Below are 22,846 nucleotides of genomic sequence, written 5' to 3'. Positions count from 1 at the left end.
TGTCAAATGACAGGTCCCCAGACACCCTTCTCCCAAAGGCATAATTGTCACCAAAGACAGGATTTGAATTTTTTCCTCCTTCTGGGACATAGAGCAACATAGCTCCCCAGATCTGGGCAGAGGCAGGCAGTGGTGCAGGTGCGTGAGCAATTGTGCTGCTCTGAGCATGCGCCTCAGCAAGGCCGTTGAGACATGCTTTGCATATGGCTACCAAAAATAAAGTCACATATGTGGAAACCCACAGGAAGGTGCTCAACAAACCAGGAACGTCTGCGGGGGTTCTGCTAACATCACTGTGAACGGCCAGCATTGCCACAGGACCTGAGGCCCTGCACTGGAGAGGGCTGTGGCTGTGTTAAAAGCTTTGTCTGCTTTTTAACAGTGGGACAGTCAGCTTTTCTCGGGACCCTGCTTCGAGAAGCACCAGTTCTCCTCTGGGGCACAATTTCACCGACTCCTTACAATAATTTCCCAGGGTGGCTATCAGTAGCCACATTGTGCTGAGGACACACGGTTGGCAGTGGGAGAAGAGAAAATGAACTCAAATCCTTGGTCTCTAGGGCCTACAATTTTAACCATGTCACATTTATCTCCAGTGTATCCAACTGTGACCCCAGCAGGAACCAGAACACAGGCCAAGGTCATTCCAAGAGCATTCTTAGAACTGTCAGATACAGGCCAACCTTGTGACGGAAGAACCATATGCAAAGTCCTAATGCTCTGGCATCTCGGATGCCACCCCTACTCAGTGTCATCCACTTGACTGAAATGGCTCCCATTGGAACAGGAACGACCATGAGACTGTGCTTTGCTTCAAAATTATACTTGCCAAACAGCCACAAATTCTGCAACCTCCAAACTAATGCTAGAAGAACAAGCATGGAAATGTTTTAATTCTTTAAAGATTTTTTTTAACGTGTATGAGTATTTGCCTGCAGGTATGTATATGCACCATATATATGCCTGGTGCCCACAAAGGCCAAAAAAGGGTATCAAATGCCCCGGAGCTGGAGTTACCAGGAGATGTGAGCAGCCATGTAGGTGCTGGGAACCAAATCTCGCTCCTGTAAAAAAGCAACAAGTGCTGTTAACTACCAGACCATTTCTCTAGCCCCTAATTAGACTAATTCTTAATTAATGAACTAATTGTTTTGTGTTAAGAACAGAACCTGGGACCTCCTGTATGTTAGTCAAGCAGTCTCCTACTGAACCATAGACCCTTGGACTTATTTCAACTGTCACAAAGCCCTACTTGACTAGCTTTCTACATAATAAATCCTACAACCTCCTTGCATTCAGACAGACAGACAGACATCATGCACACCCCTTTTCTTTATTTGGTTCTCCTGTTCTTATACATGTTCATCCCCATGCCCAGCCTCTCTCTCCCCAGCTATGTGACATATACTGCTTGTTCAAGTTACATGCAAAGAGGAAAATCGGACACACGCACTTACCTCGATTTAGGGAGGGAGAGAAAGAGCTCAGAGAGCCTCGACAGACATGAATGTGAGGTAACGCATTTAAAAGTCACCCCAACTGTATCCCCAAAAGAAGGACCTGGACTGTCACAATGGGAGCCCAAAGTCCCTCAGGAGCAGGGGTGGGGGCAGGAGAATAAGGTTAACAGAGATGCAGAGAAACTGGACCTCTTTGGTAGTGCTTTGCAAAAGGACTTTGGCAGTTTTTCTAAAAGTTATGCACCCACTTACTCTACAACCCAGGAATCGCACTCCTATATCCAAACAGCCAGAAGTCTCACAGCCACACAAAAACATGAGTATTCCTAATAACATGGTTAGGGAACAGGGCCCCATAATGTGGACAGATAAAAGACTCACCCGGGAAACGGGGCATGGATTGCTACAAGTTCATGGCCAGCCTGGTCTAGAATGTAAAATTTTATAGAATATTAACCAGCTATAAAATAGAATAGAATTCTGATGTTCACAAGTACAGGGCTAAGAAAAACAACAACAGCCAGGAAAACCAAACAAAACTACATATACTGACTGTACGGTCCCTTTATAAAAAATGCCAGGACAGCAAATCTATAGACAGGAAGAAGGGAGCCAGGAAGAGACAGGGTACGGGGAGGCTTTGGGAGACCACAAAAATGTCCTTAAATTGGTTGAAGTAAATGTTTCACAGTTCTGAATATGCTGGAAACCACTAAATTGTATAATTTGTTTTGTTTTCTGAGACAAGGTTTCCCTGTGTAGCCCTGGCTGTCCTACAACTCACTCTATAGACCAGGCTGGCTTCGAACTCAGAGATTTGTCTGCCTCTGCTGCCTGGGAAGGCATTGATTACCACCATCCAGTGGACTGTACAATTTAGATGAGCTGTACTGTTTAGTAAAGTTATTGGGGTTTGAATAGAGTACTTCTTTATTTTGTGTACATTTTGTTTTGCCTGCACGTATGTATGTGTGCAGGTGTCTGCTTCCCTGCATGTATGTATGTGTGCAGATGTCTGCTTCCCTGTATGTATGTACGAGTGCAGATGTCTGCTCCCTGGAGTTACAGACAGCACCAACATGCAAGCTACCATGTTGGTGCTAGAAAGTGGGTCCTCTGTGAAGAGCAACTAGTGCCCTTAACCACTGAGCCATCTCTCCATCTCCACTATTATTTTAGATTGATGTATTTACACTTGTGTGCCATGTGCCGGCAGAGGCCAGAAGGGGGTGTAACTGGAGTATGGAAGGTTGTAAGCTGCCATGTTGGTGCTGGGATTTCATTAAAAAGAAATTCTCAATGCAATCAGTGATGAAGTGTGTGTGTGTGTGTGTGTGTGTGTGTGTGTGTGTGTGTGTGTGTAAGTCAGAACCATAGTTTCATCTTTGTTGGATCCAGCTCTGTATGGCAGGCCAGCTGGCCCAGGAGCTCCTGTAGATGTCTCCAATCTCGGCAGATGCACTATGGAGCCCAGCTTTACACAGGTTCTGGGGATTTAACTTTGGTCCTCACCTTTCCGTGGTAAGAGCTTTGACCCACTGAGCTGTCTCCATAGGCCCATTCAGGGACTTTCCATAAGATAGTCCTTGCCTAAGGGTCAGGTGCCCTAAATCAGCTTACTCCCCCAGCCTAGTTCACCCAAAATGTAGGTCCATTCTCCTAACCACCAAGCACGTGGCTTCCTGGAGGATTTGAGAGGTGCCATGGACATCCTTTCTCACTGCTGCTGTAAAGATGTTTCTTTACAGACAGCATCTCGTGGGGGTTGATTCTCCTGCCTCCACTCCCTTACTGCGAGGATTACAGGTGCGTGCCACCACCCCAGACGGCACCCATGATGCCCTTGATGATCAGGTGGGAAGCCTGGATAGTCCCCAACTGAGTCTGCCCACAGGCAGAACTGACAATGGCACTTCTGGCAGGCAAAGAAGGGGACAATTTGGAAATAAAGACACAGGCTTGCTTGTGGACCATCCTCCCCTACGAGAAGTGACACTCCCCCCCCCCCCACCTATTGTTACACTACTCTGTTACAGTGACACAGGCTGCCCCTGCCCCTGGTAACCCATATCTAGGGGACAAGGGTAATAGAACAGGTGACAGACACACAGAAAACTACACCACCAAAGTCTGTACAAGTGGATAGCTCCTATTGCTTCCCACAAGATTACTACAGCCCTCCTCCCCACCTAGCCTTCAAATGCCCCCTGGGAGTAGTCCATACGCCAGTAAAGGGGACTGTCACATGACTCACACAAGCACCTACAGCTCTGGTCACACCCACTTTTTTTCCGGTTCCCTTATCATCTATCTGCCAGTCACACACGCTGCGCATCAGTCTACAGCAGGCAGCACCCCTCCCAGCCTCGCCCACAGGCTGTCGTCCTCCTGAGGCAACCTTTCATCTTGCTCCCTGGAAGGCAATGGGGGTGAGTAGCAACCAAAAAACCTGGGAAGAAGTGTGAACCTGAGACACCTGGGGTGTGTGAGTGGTGGGGAAGACGCAGATGCTGCACTGTCTTCTAGGGACAAAGCAGTACATGCAGTCCCCACAGCACTCCAGCTTTAGCTGGGAAGGCGAAATACCTACCACCTCCCAGTTTTCATCCCAGTCTCGGCCTGCAGAAGGCAAAGACCCCTCCCCACCCCAGAACCAGCTGATGGGGATGCTGCATCTGCCTTCCTGGCCCCTGGCCCACCTTCCTCAAACTCTTCATATCCTGTTACTTTCTTAAGTTGTAGGCTGAGTGTGGTAGAATGCATACTAAGCAAGTGTGAAGCCTTGCGGCCCATTTCCAGTAACTGGGGGGAGGGTCGTCTGGGTGAAGATATTAGTCAGGGCTTTCTAAAGGTACAAAACTTAAATATAAATATATTTAAGTGTGTGTGTGTGTGTGTGTGTGTGTGTATACACACGTGTGTATGTGTGTGTGAGAGAGAAGGATTATTAGAATGGCTCACAAGCTGTGTGTGTGGTCCAGCTGGACCAACAATGACTAGTTACCAATGGAAGGTCCAAGAATCCAGTAGTTGTCAGTCTACAAGGCTGGGGGTCTCAGCTGTTCTTCAGTATATGACAGAATCCTGAAGACACAGCTCTAATGCCAGTGGAGGACTTGTCAGGGATAGGGAGAACACGCAGGCAGGGTTTCCTTCTTTCATGTCCTTTACATAGGCTGCCAGCAGGTGTGGCCCAGATTGAAGATGAACCCTCCCTCCTCAAAAGATCCAGATTAAAAGTATGTCTTCCCCCAGGCAGTGGTGGTGCACACCTTTAATCTCAGCAACGCGGAGGCAGAGGCAGGTGGATCTCTGAGTGAGTTCCAGGACAGCCAGGTCCACACAGAGAAACCCATCTTGAAAAACAAAAACAAAAAAATAGTACATCCTCCCACCTCAAAAGATCTGAATGGGGCTGGAGAGCTGGCTCAGAGGTTAAGAGCAATGACTGCTCTTCTAGAGGTCCAGAGTTCAAATCCCAGCAACCACATGATGGCTCACAACCATCTGTAATGGGATCTGATGCTTACACTGAGTAATCATATAGATTAAATAAATAGAATCTTTAAAAAAAGAATATTACTTAATAAGCTTCTAGTAATGTGTTCACAAGATAAAATTTTTAAAAAATCTGGATTAAAGGTGGGCCTCCCCACTTCAAATTATTTAATTAAGGGAAAAACCCTCCCAGGTATACCTAGATGCCTGAGTTCTAACTAATTCCAGATATAGTCAAGCTGAAAACCAACAGTAGCCATCACAGAAAATATTCCTATTTTCAGGTTCACTCACTGAAGCACATGGAAGCCCAGGGAAACAACACGTAACTTTACAGGTGAAGCTGGGGATCAAATCTCAAAAACAATAAAAAAAAAAAAAAAAACAATAAAAAATGCAAAAGCAAATGGGTCAATCGGTCTCTCAGTATGGAATAGACAGGAGTCCCTGTTCTAGCCCTGGGCGTCCTTAAATTTAGAACAAAATTAAGTTACCACATAATACCAAAGTCCAAAACCTGACACTTGGCATAAAAGTTTAACAACACAAAGCGCCTCAAGAGCTGCTCCGGGTTGGTCTGTGGCATCACACCTGTCTACCCAGCAGGTCGCTCCGTCGCCTTCCGTGAACCTGGACTTGCCCACACTGCTTTATCCAGAAGGAAACAACACAATGAGGCAGCTCCAGCCAGGCTGGCTGATCACACTGCTGCAGCCTTTCCTCTCTCTCGTTCTGCAGGGTGACAGGGATCTGCTGTCCACACACTGTCCACGCCTGCTGGTACTCCCAGACACGGGCCAGGCCAATGTGCCTGCAGCCCATTCACCCACGCTGGGCCCTCTCTGCCTGCTTTATGGCTAACCTCAAGGACAGGCAAGAATCTGCAAAGGAAAGACGACAGGCTGACCTCATGAAGCGTCCACATTAATAGGAAGAAACACGGAGAAAGAGTTTTGACCAAATACCTACATAGCAGACTCCACCTTAGATGCTGTACTAAGCAACCATCAGCACTGAAACACAGTTCTTACAAGTGAGGTGGCAAAGCAAGAGGACTTAAGTAATCTACCCAAGGTCATGTGTGTAGTGAATAATGAGAGCCAGGCCTAAAGCCAGGGTCCTGCTCCTGCTCCATGGCCTCTCAATCAGATGGCATGCGACCAGGTGCTGGTGGTGGCACACAGTTTGAATCCCAGAGGCAGAGGCAGGGCTGCAGAGAGAAATCCAGTCTCAACAAACAGCCGGCAAGCTAGTCCATGGCAGGCACTCTGGAGAAAGTAACGGGGGACTCTGGAGGGAAAGGAAGATGCTAAAAATGGTATTTGTTTTGTGTAGCCCAGACTGTTCTAGAATTTACCTCTGTAGACCAGGCTAGCTTCAAACTCACAGAGATCTGCCTGCCTCTGCCACCCAAAGGCATGAGCCATCACACACAGCCATGCTAAGGTTATTTTCCCCCTGCAATACAGTTGTCCAGCCTGGTCTTAACCCTCCTGAGTTCAGGCAAGCCTCCTTCTAGTCATAGTAGGAGCTATGACTAGAGCCTCAAGTCCTGGGTAGTCTGAGGTTTTAGATGTTCAGTCTTGTGGTACCTTAGGAAAGGGTGTTTCTGCTAGAGAGGAGGGACTGTGCAAAGGCCCTGAGGTAGGCCGGGAGGGTGTGTGTGTGTGTGTGTGTGTGTGTGGATAGATAGATAGATAGATAGATAGATAGACAGACAGACAGACAGAAGGTAGGTAGGTAGGTAGGTATGTAGGTAGGTAAGTAGGTAGGTAGATAGATCCCCCCACCCCACAAAACAAACCCAAGTAACTTGAGCAAGAGGACAGGGGAACAGCAACTGGTGCCTTTGAGGCTGGGATTGCTGGTGAAGTTAGACCTGACTTTGTATCCTTCCTGATGGTCACTGGCTACTTTCATCTTCTATTGACTTCCAAAGTGAACTGTGAACTGTGAAATCAGAGCCCATGACCTCTACACCCCGCCCTCCCCCAACGCCTCTGTGAAAGTTGATACTGTGCTGTGGCCTTGTGGAGTCCATGGACTACAGGGTCCAGGAGAACGTGCAGGCTGGCTAGGGCAGCCTGGTGAGCCCTAGCAGCAGTGCTCCTGTTTGGGTGGTGAGCATTTCCCCACCTGAGTGGAGGAAGCAGTGAACAAAGGGCCCCACAGACTGTGCAGTGCACCTCTGTCTGGTTTTACTCTCATACCCTGTAGCCAGCACCTTCCCTGACAGATGTAAGACAAAACTACCCACTGACTTCCGAACCTTCCACCGAGCACCAGACCCACAGTTTCCCATCGGGCACAGAAAAAGAGGGTACAGAAGATGGAAAGGTACCGAATCTTCTTCCTCACAATCGGCTAACCAGCCTCTCAACGCCTAACAAGGCCTTAAGACTGCATGCAACAGAGATTCCTGACTTGTGATCACAGGTCCTGGATGCCTTTGCTGTGTGGAGAGGTAGGTCAGTAATAACCAAGCCGCGAAGGGCCCCAGGCAAAACTACTAAGGCTCAGAACATTTACAAAGGAAAGCAAAGGGCATTTAGTGAAGGGAAGGAATTCAGCTCACTACAGTGGGTCAAGTTCAAGACAGTGATAGCAGGTGACCCTCCAGCCCCACACTGCTCTCTCTAGACTGCTGCTTGTCCTGCTGAGCCTCTGGGTATATGTGGCATACAGAGAATCTTGCCATTAGGACTGTTGGCAGGCATTCCTGCGATGAGCATACTCGTGGGAACAAACCCCAGTGAGCATCACCTGGCAATAACAGCTACGGGAGGGGCACCAGCATCAGAAACCGTCACTATAGTTCCGCATTGATGCTAAGCGCCCTGACGCTCTGTCCGGTGGCCGTGGAGCACTGAATCTTACCTTTGGTAAATCTGCACTGAAGCATTTTGAATAGAGAGGCACAATGGTAAAGTCACCGGGGCAAATGTGAACAATGAGATCTAAACATACATCTCGATAGCTGGCAACGGGACTCTCTCCACCGCTGCTCTGTGGCTTCTCCTAAATAGGAACTTTAGCCAAAATACCCACTCCCAAATTAGCTCCGCTGGCAGCCCCAACAAAGTTATAGCAGGCCCTCCTGACAGTGCACCTAAAACCAAGGTAGCAAAAGAGGCTGACAGGAAAGGAGGCATGCACAGGGTGACGTCAGACAAGACTCTGCCCCCCTGGGCTTTCCCTGGCAGTGACACAAGCTCTTGGCACATGCAAATAGAGCCAGCTTCACCAAAAGGAGCCAGGAAGCACCTAACCAGAAGCTTCCGCTTCGCCTGAGCTCCTCCCTCTCCTCACTGCTGTCTAATCAGAATCCTCTTCCCGAAGGTCTCTGGCATCAGGTCCCTTCCTCTTTATCTTCAATGCCAACATCCTGGCCCAGTCCTCTGTCATATACATCTGACTCCCACCCTGCCCCCCCCCACCTCCACCACAGACAAGGTTTCACTGTGTAGCCCTGGCTGTCCTGGAACTCACTGTATAGACCAGGCTGGCCTTGAACTCGGAGATCCGACTGCCTCTGCCTCCCGAGTGCTGTAATTAAAAGAGGTGCATCACCTCTTCTGGTCTGAATTATTACCAACTTCTGGGGGGAGGGTAGGCAAACTCCAACCAGTGGTCAAATCCAACCTCCAAGTAAACACAATGTTTCTTAGATATTTAAACGACTGGGGGGAAATCAAAAGGAGAGTCATGATAATTGATGAATGTTACATAAAAACTCTTATTTCATAAAATATAGCTTTGGCGACCCGCAGCCGCACCCACCTGCCCTGTATCATCTTCAACGCCTTCCACAATATTTCTGGAAGGCTGTCTCTGGGTATGTGCAAGACCATCCTGAGACCCTCACAAAGTTGGGCCTATGAACACTCCCTGTGGAAGTGGGGGACTCCTACCACATGTGATCCTGCCCCAGCTGTGTGTGGTATAAAACACTTCAGTAGGCTGACTGGGTAGCAACTTCACTGAGACAGCTTTTGGGAGGCCATTACTCATACCGAAATGGAACTTTACAGTGCCGCTGTTTTGAGGTGACCCATATTCCTATAGTAAGTCCAGTGTATTCCCAAGACAACACAGAAGAAGTTTCTTTGGTGGGTTAGGTGTCTCTATCTGAAGACAAAGTCTGTCAGAGTGTGTCACAAAGACAGAGGTGAAGAGTTATATCAGAGAACACCCAGCTCACAGAACTGAAAGTGCTCACTTCAGAAAGTGTGCCGACTCCTTCCACATCCTTGCTCTCCCATCTCCCCCTTCACCTGACATTCAACGTGACTTCCAAGCTGTTGTTACCCGGGACAAATCTAAGCTCTGTAAACTCACTGTCTATAAAGCATGCTGAGGCACACCCAGACCCTGGGAACAGACTGACTCCAGGTGCTTGCTCATGGCTGTTCCCATCTTCTAGAAGGCTCTTCTCAGCTGGCCACTAGCCTGCCTTTCAAGGCTCTGGGAAGAATTCCTGGCTCCCTCTCCACAGCTACCCACAGCACCCTACATTTATGCTCATTACAGCTCTTACCACACTGCGAGGGAGTCATCTATTTGTGTGTCTGTCTCCCTGGCTACACCGAGATTCCATGGGGAGAGAAAAGCACCTTACTCACCTCCAAGCACCCCACAGTGATCTACCGCAGTAGTTCAGACTCAGAGGTACTGAGCTCAGCTCCTAGGGAGCAGGGCTGTCCCTCACTGCCTACAGTGTCCTGGGCTCGCTCGCTATCAACTCTAAACCACTGCTTTCCCCTCTTCTCATACCCTCTTCTCTGTGGCACCCATACATTCTTGGCAATGTGGCCTTACACTGGGACATGATCAACCTACCAGAGGTAACACTCCTGTCCTTCTTCCCAGGAGCTATCATAGCCAGTGGCTCCTGAGCTAGGTGTGGGATTTCACATCCACCTCCCCTAGCAATGCTGGAATTTGGTCTGGCTCGAGCTCCCACGGGGCGTGTGCATGCAGTCAGAACTGCTGTGTGTTTGAAGGGCTGCTGCCCTGCTGTGTCTGGAGGACAGTTTCCTTGTGTTCCTTCACAGCTTCTAGCTTTCACACTCTTCCCCCCCTTCTTCAGTGATGATCCCTGAGCCCTGGGAGAAGAAGGTGCGGTACAGATGTTCTTGAGGGGGTTGTGGGGACAGGACACACAGTTGGGCAGAAAGGAAAGGGGAAGGGATATGGGAGGAGTTGAGGTAGGGGCTAATATGATCTAAACTGCGTGTAAATTTCTCAAAAAAAATTTTTTAAAGTGTAAAAAAAAAAGCTGAAATTACTAAGTAAGCAAACACTTATATACACAAGAAAGATTTAAAAGGGGGAAAGTACCCTCTTCTCTAATCTAATCAGTGACCTACCGGAGGCATCTCTCCTGCACGTACTGAGTGTCCTTAGATGCATGCTGCTGTTTCTATGTCCTCGCCTGTGAAGTTCAGATGACGAAGAACTGACCATGCATGTAAAACCTGAGCCAAAATGGGCACAAGCTGACTCCCATAGGATTATAGCTGTAATCACCTTTGTTTTCCCCAATCAATGGCCCATGCCATCTTTGCATTTACACACAGACACACTCACACATACACAAACACACTCATACATACACATATACATACTCCCAGATATACACACACACTCAGCTCACACACACACACACACATTCTTTTTTTCTCTTTTTTTAAGCAATAACACTTTTTTATTGGATATTCTCTGTATTTTCAAATGTTATCCCCTTTTCCCCTACTCCCATCCTCCCTCCCCTCCACTTGCTTTCATGAAGGTGCTCCCTCTCCCAATCACTCTCTCTACCTCAACGCCTTGGCGTTCCCCTACACTGGGAAAAAGAGCCTTCGCTGGACCAAAGGCCTCTCCTCCCACTGATACCAGAGAATGCCATCCTCTGCTGCATATGCAACTGGAGCCATAGGTCTTTCCATGTGTTATCAATGGTTGATGTGTTAATCCATGGGAGTTCAGGAGGGTTTGGTTAGTTGATAACGTTGCTCTTCCCATGGGCACATACAACACTCTTACACACATACATACACAGTCACACATACACGCACACTCATTATACACTCTCACACACACATACACACACAACCCAGTACAGTGAAGCAGACCAAAAGCTGCGATCCGTAAGTTAGTGAACATATCATTTCAGGACTTTAAAAGATTACTAGTAGGGGCGAGAATGCTAAGTCACAGGGAAGGAGGCAGACAGCAATCAGAGCGAGCAGGAGTGGGAGGCAATTAGAAGGAGCAGGTGGAAGTCATCCTTGGGAGGGACTTCCAGAGAGGGCCCAGTGACAGGCCCCTTCTTGCCTCTCAAGCCAATTTCCTACCCAAGATTCTGCACAGAAACTTGTTCCTGGCCCACTGCACAGACTGAACACACACATGCTGCCCAAGGCTGTTCCCAGGAGAGGAAATTCAAAGCCCCAGGCCCACACTCCAGAGGCAAGACCACTGTGTGCTCACCATGTATCTGGTAAAATTCTGTCTGCCTGTAACCTCAAAGCAGGACTCTCAGGCATGCCACCCACTACCCCAATGATCCTGACAAGGAAACTGAGCCCAGGGAGGCTACAGAGCACACAAGAGGTCACGTACTCCAGTCTGTTTCCAGAAGGCATGCTCTTCACCACCACATAAGCTGGCACCTCTGCTCCTGAGTAAGATCCACTGTGTGTCAGCTGAGAGCCCTCAGGCAAGTCACCTAGCCTCTTCAAGCCTTTTCTCCCAACCTATTCAGTGGGCATTCAGTGGGCATCGCATAACTGTGTATATTTAGTGTAAAAAAAAATCACAACATAAAGGACACTTCTAAATAGACACCAGGACATGGGTTCCCTTTCCAACCCACAGTCTAACTTTTTTCAGCCAAATCCCTCTGTCTCCTTCACTGGGGGGGTGGGGGGGCGCACCTATCTATGCCACTCTGATTGTCCTGCCTGTTGCACATGCTCAAGTGTTTTAGAGCCCACAAGAGCTTGCAAAAAAAAAAAAAAAAAAAAAAAAAAACCTGGGAACAAAAACGGCAGGTAACTGTATGAGGACTTTGAGCACCATTGGAGAAGACGGTACAGACAACTTCTGGCGTGCCAATGAATAGTGCATGAGCACAGGCAGGCCGGCCAGCCCGTGCCAGCACAGAGTACGCCCTGACTGACAGTCCATGACAGCATAGCAAGCCAAGAAGACGGCCCAGGGACGCTACGGAGGCCAAGTCCAGGGGCCTCTGTGCCTCTGAGGCTGCACAGAAGCGTAGAATAAAGAGGTAAAGGCAAGTGGGAGAGGTGGCTCAAACTGTAATCCTAGGCCTCTGGAAGCTGAGTTCAAGTCCAGCCTGGCCACACAGCAAGACCCTGTTTCAAAAGCCAAAACCAAAGCAGACATAGGTTGTCATTTGTATCAACGGTGGAAGGTCAGAATACACGTCCAGACTAAATGTCACTTTCCTAGAGAAGGAATTATGTCACAAAATCCCTTTTCTGTGATGAAGTCCACTTAAGCCAAGAAGTATAGGCAGGCACTATCTTATTGGAGGGGGGCACATTTCCATACAATCACCTTTAAGCGCAGGGACACTTCTCTGGGATCACGGTTGACAGAGACCTCTTCATAAGCAGTATGGACCAAGCGTGCTCCCCAAATGGGATCAAATACACAAGAGGCTGGAAGATGCTTGACTTGTTTCCACAATATAAGAGCCAATTTTCACTGGGGTGACCCAAAGGTCTTTGAAAATACAAGACTAAACACAAGCACAACTGTATTCCACTGAGTACACTCAGCAGTAAGACGTCCAAGTAGGCCTTTGTCCACATCAGCCTCCAAATATAGCAAGTGACCTCAAAAGATGAGCAGAAGGTGGGGACTTGGGAGAGCCTGAAGTGGCACCACAAGGCTCCACCCAGGCTCCGAGGCATGGCCGGATCGGCTGCAGCCATGGCTGCAAAGAAGTCCTGGAAGTTCTAACACAGTTCTAAACCCAAAGTGCCCAGTTGAGGCCCTCGTGACCAGGACTGTCGGAACACCTGGGAAAGAAATCGAGGGTGTGGCCGGTGGCGTGTCATCTAGGAAGTCCCGCTCTGCCACTAGAGTACCTGTCTCTCTTCTTGGCAAGAACACCAGCCAGCAGATCCCCAGTAGTGATGGGCCCAATGGCCGTCTGCAGGAAGTTGGGGGTGGCCCAGCCCTTCCTGCAGCCATGGTCCTGAGGGAAGAGCTACAAAACCACCCAACCCTGTTGGCAAAATACAAACGTCCCAGACACAGCCACAGGGAGTAGGTAGAGCCTAGAAAGCCTCACTAATGTGCAAGAAACAAGTAACCAGCCCTGGAGGGGTGCAGTGCTAAGCTGGCTCACCCCTCGGTGCTCCTGACCAATCAGATCACAGATCACATACGGCTTACTGCTCTCAAGTTGCCACCTACAAATATGGTAACTTCCTGCAGCCTCATGTCAAGGGTGAGTGTGTCACCACCTGAAGTCCTCAGGGACTTTCCCTGCTCCTCTTGGGCTCCCTGAGTGTGACCAGGCCCAGGAGCTCTTTCTGGATTCCACCTTCTCTAGGAAGGCTGGGCACACAATGGTCAGTGAACCCTCAGGGCTTGACTTAGTTTACCACTATCCATTTCTTCCGCAGTCCCTCTTCCTTTGCCTCCTCAACGGCTCGTCTTATACAATGGTAATTATAGGTCCAGGGTATACAAGTTACTTACTATGTTTACAGAGATGACCTTTCTGGAACAATGAGGTGTCCTTACTGCAAGATGGGGGAGGGGAAAATGGTGTGTGTACCTAAAGCACTTGGTCACTTGTGAAGGAGCAGCTATAGTGGCTAACCTCCTTTCACTGGCCATCAGGACCACCTGTTCACAGGCAAATACCAAAGACATAAAGTTGACTGCCACCCCTACCTCTGCAAGGCTGGTTTTGAGAATTAGCCTGTTTTGAAAATGACCTGACAGAACTCAAGTCTATAGTTAAAATACTTCCTTTTTCCATTTTCACAGGGAAAGAAATGAGTCCAGCTGGTCCAGGCCTAACCAGGTAAAAGGCTCCGCTCTAAAAGCCTGCATGCCGATCAGGTACACACGGTGGTGGGTTCCCCAGACTACCTCAAATCCATAAAGAAACCAAGACAATGACAACTGATGTGAACTTCAGCGTTGGGAATGACATGGCAGAGCCAGTGAGATGGCTCACTGGGTAAAAAAGTTCTTGTTGCAAGAGTTTGATCCCTGGGATCCACAGTCAATGGAGAAAACCGACTCCCAAAAGCTGCCTCGTATCTTCACTTGTGGGCCATGACACATGCATACTTGTACACACAGCACACTGTACACCTCTGACCACTATAAAACATACACGCAAAGTAATAGAAAATAACATGACTGAAAACTTAAGAGACTCACATAAGTGTTGAAGTAAAGGGAGGGAGTGATATGGACAAGGTTGTACGTAACACCAGATCCCACAGCACAGATCCATGACCCTAGGAGACCTTCCTACTGCCCCGTGTTGCCCTTTGAAAAGCACAGTCCTCCAAATACTCCTGAACAGAGCACTTAAGAGAAATTGGGCCAGACATGCTGGGACACACCTTTAATCCCAGAATCGGAAGGCAGGAGGATCTGAGTTAAAGGCCAACCCTGTCTATGTAGCTAGTTCCAGGCCCTGGTTGACAGAGACTGCCTGACAGACAGACAAACACACACATCTATCTCTGAGGGTGTTTCAGTTCACTGACTAAGGGAAGGGAGAAGTGTCATTACGGTTTTCAGAACTCACAGGCATGTGTGAGAGTACAGGCGCAGAGCCAAAGGCCTGCATGGGAATCCTGAGACCACTGAGAGTAACAACATAGCCCCAACTGGCTGCCCCAGGCTGGCTGAAGATTCTGCAGAGCACTCACAACAGAGTGCTCACTCAGAAGGCCAATCAGGACTCTCCAGTGTCTGCCACCATGATCATGTGATCAGGACTGTTCTGAGCCGGACAGCTCCAGCAGACGACTCTGCGCCTCTCTTTCCCATTCCAGAACCCTGAAATCCCCAATCATGGGGAAGCAAGAGAAGGGGAGGGGCAGTGCTCCCTTCTCCCCAGGCTCCCAGAGTGGGGAGAGTCTTCCCAGGCTCCAGAGACACAGGTAAAGAAGAGAGGGCTGGACCAAACCAAGTAGAGCTGTCAGTGTGAAAGAAAAGGTGCTGGGGTTCCAGGACTCTATCTCAGGGCCACACCCACAGCCCTGCCCACTTACTTTAAAGCCCTAAGGAAAGTCAATGGCAGAGACTGATTAGCCACTGGCTGTGACATCCCTTTTCCAGAGTTCGACAGAATGAGCCTTTTAGTGCGTCTATAATGTAACCACACCAGCAGACCCTCCAGGTACAGAAAGCCCCCTCTGCTGGCCAGCCACCATCCCCTCTCCTCAACGTCACAGCCAGTCTCAACCACAGAGGCTGGCAGACGCCACAGAGGGAAGCAGTGTTGGACAGATGCTGGGAAACAGCAGAGACTTCAATCCCCCCACCTTTCATGAGGAAAAGCCCACAGTCCCCCTCCTCCCATCTTTCCCCTGGTAATCCCTTCCTTTTTTTTTTTTTTTTCTTTAAGATGCAACAGTCTTCTAACCTCTTGTGCAAGTCTAAGCATCCGATGAAGAAAAGCCATTCAATAGCTTGAGAATACTGGTTTCCTGTCTTGAGCAGTTGCCTCTGCATGCCTTCAGACAGCTGAACCACCCTTAAGAAAACATGACTGAGCCTCACGGGGACAGCAGCGTCATCCTTCCCAGTGGTGTATCCAAGCACCTAGTGGCAGAGGACTCTGAAAATTGGAGCCCAAGACTGACAGAGGGACTAACTGAAAGGGGAGGGAAAGGCCACTAGATGAATCCAGGTGATTTTCCCAACAATGTTCCCTCTAATTCCCACATAACTCCCATACCGTGCTCTGTTATCACTGGAAGCTAAACACGGAGAAAGAAGCTGGTGTCCAACTTTGCAGCTACAGCAGAAAAGAAGCACCTGCCTCCCAGCAACCTCAGCACAGGTTCGGGCCACCAATGAAAAAGCCCGTGCACTAGCTGGGAGTGGTGGTGCACACCTTTAATCCCAGCAACTGGGAGGCAGAGACAGGCAGATCTGTGAGTTCAAGGCCAGCCTGGTCCGCAGACAGAATTCCAGGACAGTTGGGGCAACACAGAGAAACCCTGTCTAGAAAACAAAAACAAACAGCGACAAGCCTGCAGCCATAAGGACGGGCTACAGGTCGGAGAATCTCGTCCCCAGCCCTTGAACCACTTCCATTGTCTCTCGTTCTAATTGTCCTGTCTGGTTTTATTAATCTATTTAATTATTCACACTCTCCAAACTTTTAAATGTTCTCTTCTCAGTTGTGATTTTTGTTTTCTAAAGTAACGACTTTCCACTGGGGCTGGGGGGTGGTAGCGACAGAGAGAACAACAGGTATCAGGACTCCAAACCCTGCTCACTAAGCCCCACTGAAGCATGAGGGCTGTGATGACACTCCCCAGATAAGTCCCTAGGTCTGACTCTACCCTTGCCTTCTGCCCTGTCCTTTCCTTGGGAACTCACCACACGCTGGTCATGTATGGAACAGGGAAAATGCCTAGAATAAGCTAAACACGCCTATGAGGTGATGAACACCTAGCCCAGGTGCTGAGGTGACTGGCAATCAAAGAACGGTGACACTGCCTACCAGCACTCAGAAAAGTACAATGGCCTGCTGTAAACCCTTCAGCACAAGAACAAGAGGGGTGTGGACCAGTGGTTTCCTCCAAAGGTATCAAATGGAATACAAGATAAAAAAGATCCAATCACATCACTTCCGTGTTTCCATCCATAAATTGGGAAAACACTGTACTATATAATCTGACTACGTAACAGGCAAGTAAGAATCAATGTCATGGAGTTGGGGGTGTGGCTCAGTGGTGAGCCTAGCTGACAGAGGCCGGGGCACCTGCCTCCAAAGAGGATCAATCATCGAATAAAAGGAAGTTCACCTCAAGAAAAAGCAGTAACGGAATTCAGAGTCTGCGTCTGTAAAAATGTCACACCCGGTATCATGCAACATAAACAAACCAATGGTGGTTTTTATTTTTCCAAGTGCATTAGCTCTGATAGCCTTTTAATCTATCTGCTAACACAACCAGCGGCAAGAAGGGAGGAGGCAAACGGTGGCTCCTAGCCGAGCCCAGAGCAGAGTCCCACGAAAGCTAAGTGGCTACTCCTGCCTGCTGGTCCAGCTTAGCTATCCTGGCGACTTCTCAGATGTCAGTGCCTGCAAAACTCAAGTCATGATTGGACATGCCAATCCATGGAGTAAAATCCTCACCTATAGGAGTAATCAACAGATCAAAGAAAAGCTCATCTCTCCTACTGAGCGGTAGGAACTCCAGAACAAGTGCCATCCTATCTTTCACGGTGCAACCCTAGATCTGGAAAGATGGCTCAGTGGTTAGGAACATGGACTTTTCTCCCAGGAGACTGATGTTCAGGTCCCAGCGCCCACGAAAACTCACAACCACCTGTGGCTCCAGCTCCAGAGACCAGATGTCCCCTTTGGACCTCCAAGGGTACCTGCACACATACAGACACACACAGACAAACTCACACACATACCTTTAGGTAAAAATAAATATATAAAGTACGATATACTGCTGGGTACACTGGTCATACCTGAAATCTCTGCACTCATTGAGTAGACGCAGGAGAATCAGGAGCTCACTTGCCACAAAACATGATCAGGTTAGTCATCCTTGGCTATATAGTCAAAGGTTAGCCCAAAATATACAAGACTCTATGTGTAAAAAAATAAGTAAATAAATAAATATAAATAGAAAGGAGCCAGCCTGGATTACTTAGCAAGTTCAAGCCAGACTGGAAAACACATAAAGAGATCCCGTTTCTAAAGAAACCAACCAACAAGCCAGGCAGTGGTGGCACCGCCTTTAATCCCAGCACTCAGAAGGCAGAGGTGTGTGTGGATCGCCTTGAGTTCAAGGTCAGCTTGATCCACAGAGTGGGTTCTAGGACAGGCAGGGCTACACACAGAAAACTTGTCTTAAAAAAAATCAAGCCAAACCAAAAGCAAACAGAAACAAGAAAATGCACGAGACAGAGGGAAAACCCTCAATTTTCCATGTTCGATTTCTCCCAATGTCTAGAAAGCTAAAAAGTGGGAGGGAGAAAAGCTGATCTCCAAGCTGGGGACAGGGGCACTAGAGGCCCAACTCCATGCCCCACAGAGCAAAGCACTTTCCCTACATTATTTCCAATGCCCATTTTCTCTCCCACACCTAGAAACCACACAATACAAACATCCTGGTAGAGTGAAAGCCCCAACCAGTTGGCAGTCAAATTCTAGACTTCTCAAAACTTAGCGCTTTAGCTGAGGAAACTGATCCAAGTTCTAAATGATTCTTCGCAGAACCAGCCCAACTGTCTTAGCAATAATTCTGAAATCAACACATGCTATTTGTACACCACTAAAAGACAGTCTAACACTTTTACAACCTCGTGCATAAGAACAGCTCACTGGAAGGCTAAAGTAACTGACTTGAATGCATGTGGCAATCAAATACAGAATTTGTGATATTCTCTTCAAGGCCCTTGGGAGACTCGTTCACAGAAGGCAGCCGCAATGAACAGCATCCTTTGTGGCTGGGTCATGACTGAACTTATTCCTGCTGGCAGCAGCAATCTGTAAGATGTCTTTCTCATCATAAAATCTCACTCTCTCTCACCATCGACCTAGACGACTGTGTCAAACACACAGAGATGTCCGGTATTAAAATGCTCATCTCTCCATCCGTCCACGGCACACTTTAAATAAACAAAACAAAGACCCCACTATCTGTAATGATCTCCGTTGCTCTGCATTAATCCGTTTCACACAAGCCATAATTAATGCCTGAGTTAAGCACCGAAATCAAAGCAATTACGGATGTGGTGTGTATTCTTGGAAATAACTTTCTGTCTCCAGACTCAGGGGAGAATCAGCCAAGATACAAGGCTGACCCATGCTCCCAATTGCGCCGAGGCTCCTAAAGGACCCCTTCTTCCCAGCAACAATTGTGAAAGAACTGGATGATGCGATGCCTGCCAAACAGAACCGCCAGAAACCTGCAATCGGCCATCACGCCGGCTGTCTGAAAACACCAGACAAGCCCATATCTGGGTAGGGCTCTCCAAGGTTATTCTTAAGCTAGTGATGTCTACTGTGCCATGGGGACCTCCAACAGTGCTGTCACTTGGTAAGGCAGTTAGGGAGGGGGGGCGGCACTGAGATAAGAGGCCTCGGTGGCTACCTGTACCCCACTCAGTCTACCAGATGGAAATGTCAAGAGTTCTCTCTCATGGCCACTTGCCACAACGTCCTCAGCAACCTACACACTGCGCCTGCTGGGCTCCAGACTAAGGACTTTGGGGAGTGCGTCCCACTCCCCAGGCTGGGTCTTCGACCCTACAAAGCTTCCTTGGGCACACCCAGTCCATGTCGCTCAGCCCCGTTCCTACTAGAGAGATGGCTCTCTTAAATTCTCCCAGGGCGCGACCTGACCTAGCACCCAACTCCTGGAGGTCAGGGACCCGGACACGGGCCCGGCAAAGCGGGAAGCACAGAGGGGCTTCCTCGCCTGAGCGGCAGCTCCTCCAGCGCTCCGGACGCACGCGTCCGCCAGAGGGAGGCACCAGGCACAGGGCGGACCAGGACCCCGGGGCTGCCCAGGCGGGACGTGTCCAGCCACGCCATTAGGGCGCCACGGCCACCAGAGCCAAAGCCGCCCCATCGGCCAGCCGCCGACCCCCGGCACAACGGGGCGCAGCGTGGGCGGGATGTAGCTGCTCCTCGGGAGCACGGCGCTCACCTCTGCTTCATGCTGCTGTGTCCTCGTGGCCGGCGGGGCCACACAGCCGCGCGCCGGGACACACAGCCGCAGCCCCCGCGCGCTAGCCCGCAGCGTCCGGCGCGGCGGCAGCAGCAGCGGCAGCGGCAGGAGCGGCGCCGCCGGGGCGGGGCCAGCACATGGGAGGGCGGGGGCTGCGGCCCTACAGGCTGGACCACCGACCCCAACGGGGGCGCGCGTGATCAGTACTCCCGCAGCTCACTCCTGCTCCTGGTTCTCAGAGACACAGCTGTCACCTCCAGGAACGGTCCTATCAAAATATCACTGGTCATAAGCAGAAGGTAAAGAAATGCATAGCTGCCAGTCCCTCCCCCTTGCGCTCTCCCCCCCTCGGTATGGACCATATGGTACATTCCTGAAAGCCCAACGGTGTAGGAGAGGAACGAGGTGATTGGCTGGGAATCTTGGAAGTGGGGGGAGAAACTACACAAAAGGGCCAACGGGATAACACCAGGGGCATATCAAAGCCGGCCAGACCCAGGACCGGAGGACGCCCTTAAAGGGGACTTATTTGTTGCCTTCAGAAGCTGCCACAAAAACAAAACTAGAATTTTATTCCTGATCTCATCCAGATAAGAAAAGTAGGGAAGTGACCGATTTTCGGGGCAACAGCTATAGAAAACGGAGAATTGAACCTATACTCTATTTGACTTGGTAGATAACTCCAACTCCCTGCCTCAGTTTCCTTTTTCAATCCGAAGAGGCTGTTAGACCACACCTGACCTCTAGAAAGCCTTTCTCTTATTTTCTCATCTCTTTCAAGAGATTATTTCTTCAATTCCGGGCATCTTAAAGAACTGGTTGAAAGCGGGTAGACCTTCTGACACCACTTCGGTACAGACTGTACTGGAAGACAGATTGAATATTTTTTTCAAGATTCTTTCATAAGCTAAGAAGCATTCTTCCTACCTGGGTGTGTGGCTCATCCTCCTTGAGTCTGTGCTCCCAGAGTCAGATGAAGCTAATTCTCCACCGGTCTGCTAGACTGTGCAGGATTCCCATCTTCAGCAACCAAACCCACGGGCTAAATAGTTTATTCCTGGCTGAAGTCTGGACAGCATACCACTCAACTAAGCAGGGCTCCCTTGCTTTTTTTTTTTTTTTTTTTTTTTTTTTTTCAGTCGCCCTCCATATCTAACTGAAGACCTGCAAATATCCCTAAAAGCCTGGTCTTCTCCCCTTCACTCCAGGAATCTAGACTGGTTCAGACCAATTCCACTCGGTTTGCACGGAGTGCTGTGTGCGGTTCTGAAGGGCACGTGTGAAGGTCAGAGGACAACTTTTAGGAATCACTTCTCTCCAGCCGTGGGTTCTGGGGATCAAATTCACAAGCCGTCTACTTTTTTTCAGAAATCTTCAGCTTTCACTTTTTGGCTTCCAAACTGTAAGATATACTCGGGATGCTTTTCCTGAGAGTTCCTCTTGTAGCCAGACAACCCATCTTCCAACTATTGATCGAATCTGCTGTGGATCCCTCTCTGATGATGAACTAAATTGTAGCTACTGACAACTTAGAGCTCCCATTTCTACCTTGTGCCCCTGTGACCCTAATTTTCTGTGTCTTCTGCCCCCAAGTGCAAGCCCCGCTTTCCCTAGTACCCAGCAGCTGCTACTGCTTGTGTTGATGAACTGTTATGACTTAGATAAGTAGCGTCCTTCAGAAAGGCTCACGTATTCGATGCTGGGCCCCCAGCTGGCATGCTATTTTGGGAGGTGCTGGAAACTTTAGGAGGTGGGGCCTAACTAGCTGAAGTAGGTCATTAGGAGTTATCTTGTCCCCTGGCCTCTTCCTGGCTGTCTTTCTGCTTCCTATCCCCCATGAGGTCCACGGGTTCCTACTGCCACAGTATTCTTTCTGAGAGAGAGCCCCGCCCCCCAAGTGAACAGAGCCAGGAACCAAAGATGGAAATCTCGAATTTAAAGAATTCCTCCCTTAAACTGATGAAGTCAGAGATGCTTCTCATAGCTGTGAAGAAACTGACTAAACACAGTATATCAGTGCTGTTGGGAGAGGTTCTGTGAGTCTTTTCATTACAGCCTCATATCAATGCTATGAAACGCGTTATTCCTCCTGAGAGGGAAAAAACTGTGAAGAAGCTAATCTGTACAAGGGCACAGACAAAGAGGCCTGACTCTAATGAACACCCCTCATAATCTTGCAGAACAGCACTGAGCTGGGGGTGGGGAGGATTTTTGTTCTGTTTGTTTGTTAACCTGACAGGTGCCCAGGGGTGTTTGGGAAGAGAAAGTCTCAACTAAGGATTGGCCCCATTGCACTGGCCTGTAGGCTACTTTGTGAGGCATTTTCTTGATAAACAATTGATATAAGAGGGCCCAGCCAACTGTGGGCAGTGCCACCCCTGGGCAGGTCCTGGTCCTGGGGTGTATAAGGCTGAGCAATATGAGGAGCAAGCCAATAAGCAGCACTCCTCCATGGTCTATACCAGCTCCTGCATCAGCTCCTGCCCTGACCTCCCTTCATGGTGGACCACACCTAGAAGCTGAAATAAACACTTTTCCTCAGAGTTGCTTTTGGTCATGATGTTTTGTCAGAGGTCAAAAGCAAACTGTGACAAATGCTGTCTCCTATTTTTCATAAATCTACTCCATGTCAGTAAAAGATGGTGTCAGTCTAGGGGCCCTGTGGTAGAATGAGGTTTGGCTTGCTTGAAACCCTGGGTTTGATCTCCAGCAGAAGAGAGGGAAAGGGAGAGAAAAGAAAACGAGAAAAGGAAGCAAGGGTGGGAAGAGGAGAGGAGGGGAAGAGAGGGGAGAGGAGAACAAAGGAGGGGAGGGGAGGAGAGGAGGAGGAGAGGGAAGGGAAGGGAAGGGAGGAGAGGAGGGGAAGAGAGGAGAGGAGGAGAGATAATTTAACTTAGTTTCTATGCTTGTATCGTCATCTAAACATTAAAACGGGACTGTGGAGTGCTGGCAAAA

The 22,846-nt window shown here is 49.0% G+C and overlaps 1 protein-coding gene across 22 annotated transcripts in view; it reads right to left on the bottom strand.

The window, feature by feature from the left end:
* The window catches only part of MICAL3 (microtubule associated monooxygenase, calponin and LIM domain containing 3), a 169,445-nt gene extending 148,447 nt beyond the window's left edge, over window positions 1-20,998 (bottom strand). For 11 of the 22 annotated variants that reach the window (XM_080914365.1, XM_080914368.1, XM_080914372.1 and 8 more), the window contains exons 1-2: window positions 20,819-20,998; window positions 19,871-20,159 (exon numbers count right to left, since the gene is read on the bottom strand). The gene's annotated coding sequence lies outside the window, so the exon portion shown is untranslated. Of the gene's footprint in view, window positions 1-19,870; window positions 20,160-20,818 lie in introns of those variants that run through there. The other 11 variants (XM_080914375.1, XM_080914359.1, XM_080914360.1 and 8 more) reach the window with 4 other exon arrangements.
* Window positions 20,999-22,846: the final 1,848 nt, after the last annotated feature.

Source organism: Micromys minutus (genome assembly GCF_963924665.1).
Source record: "Micromys minutus genome assembly, chromosome: 3".
In the NCBI taxonomy this organism is placed as follows: Eukaryota; Metazoa; Chordata; class Mammalia; order Rodentia; family Muridae; genus Micromys; species Micromys minutus.
Note: the sequence above shows the minus strand (reverse complement) of the source record. Positions and strands in the feature narration are given on the sequence as shown.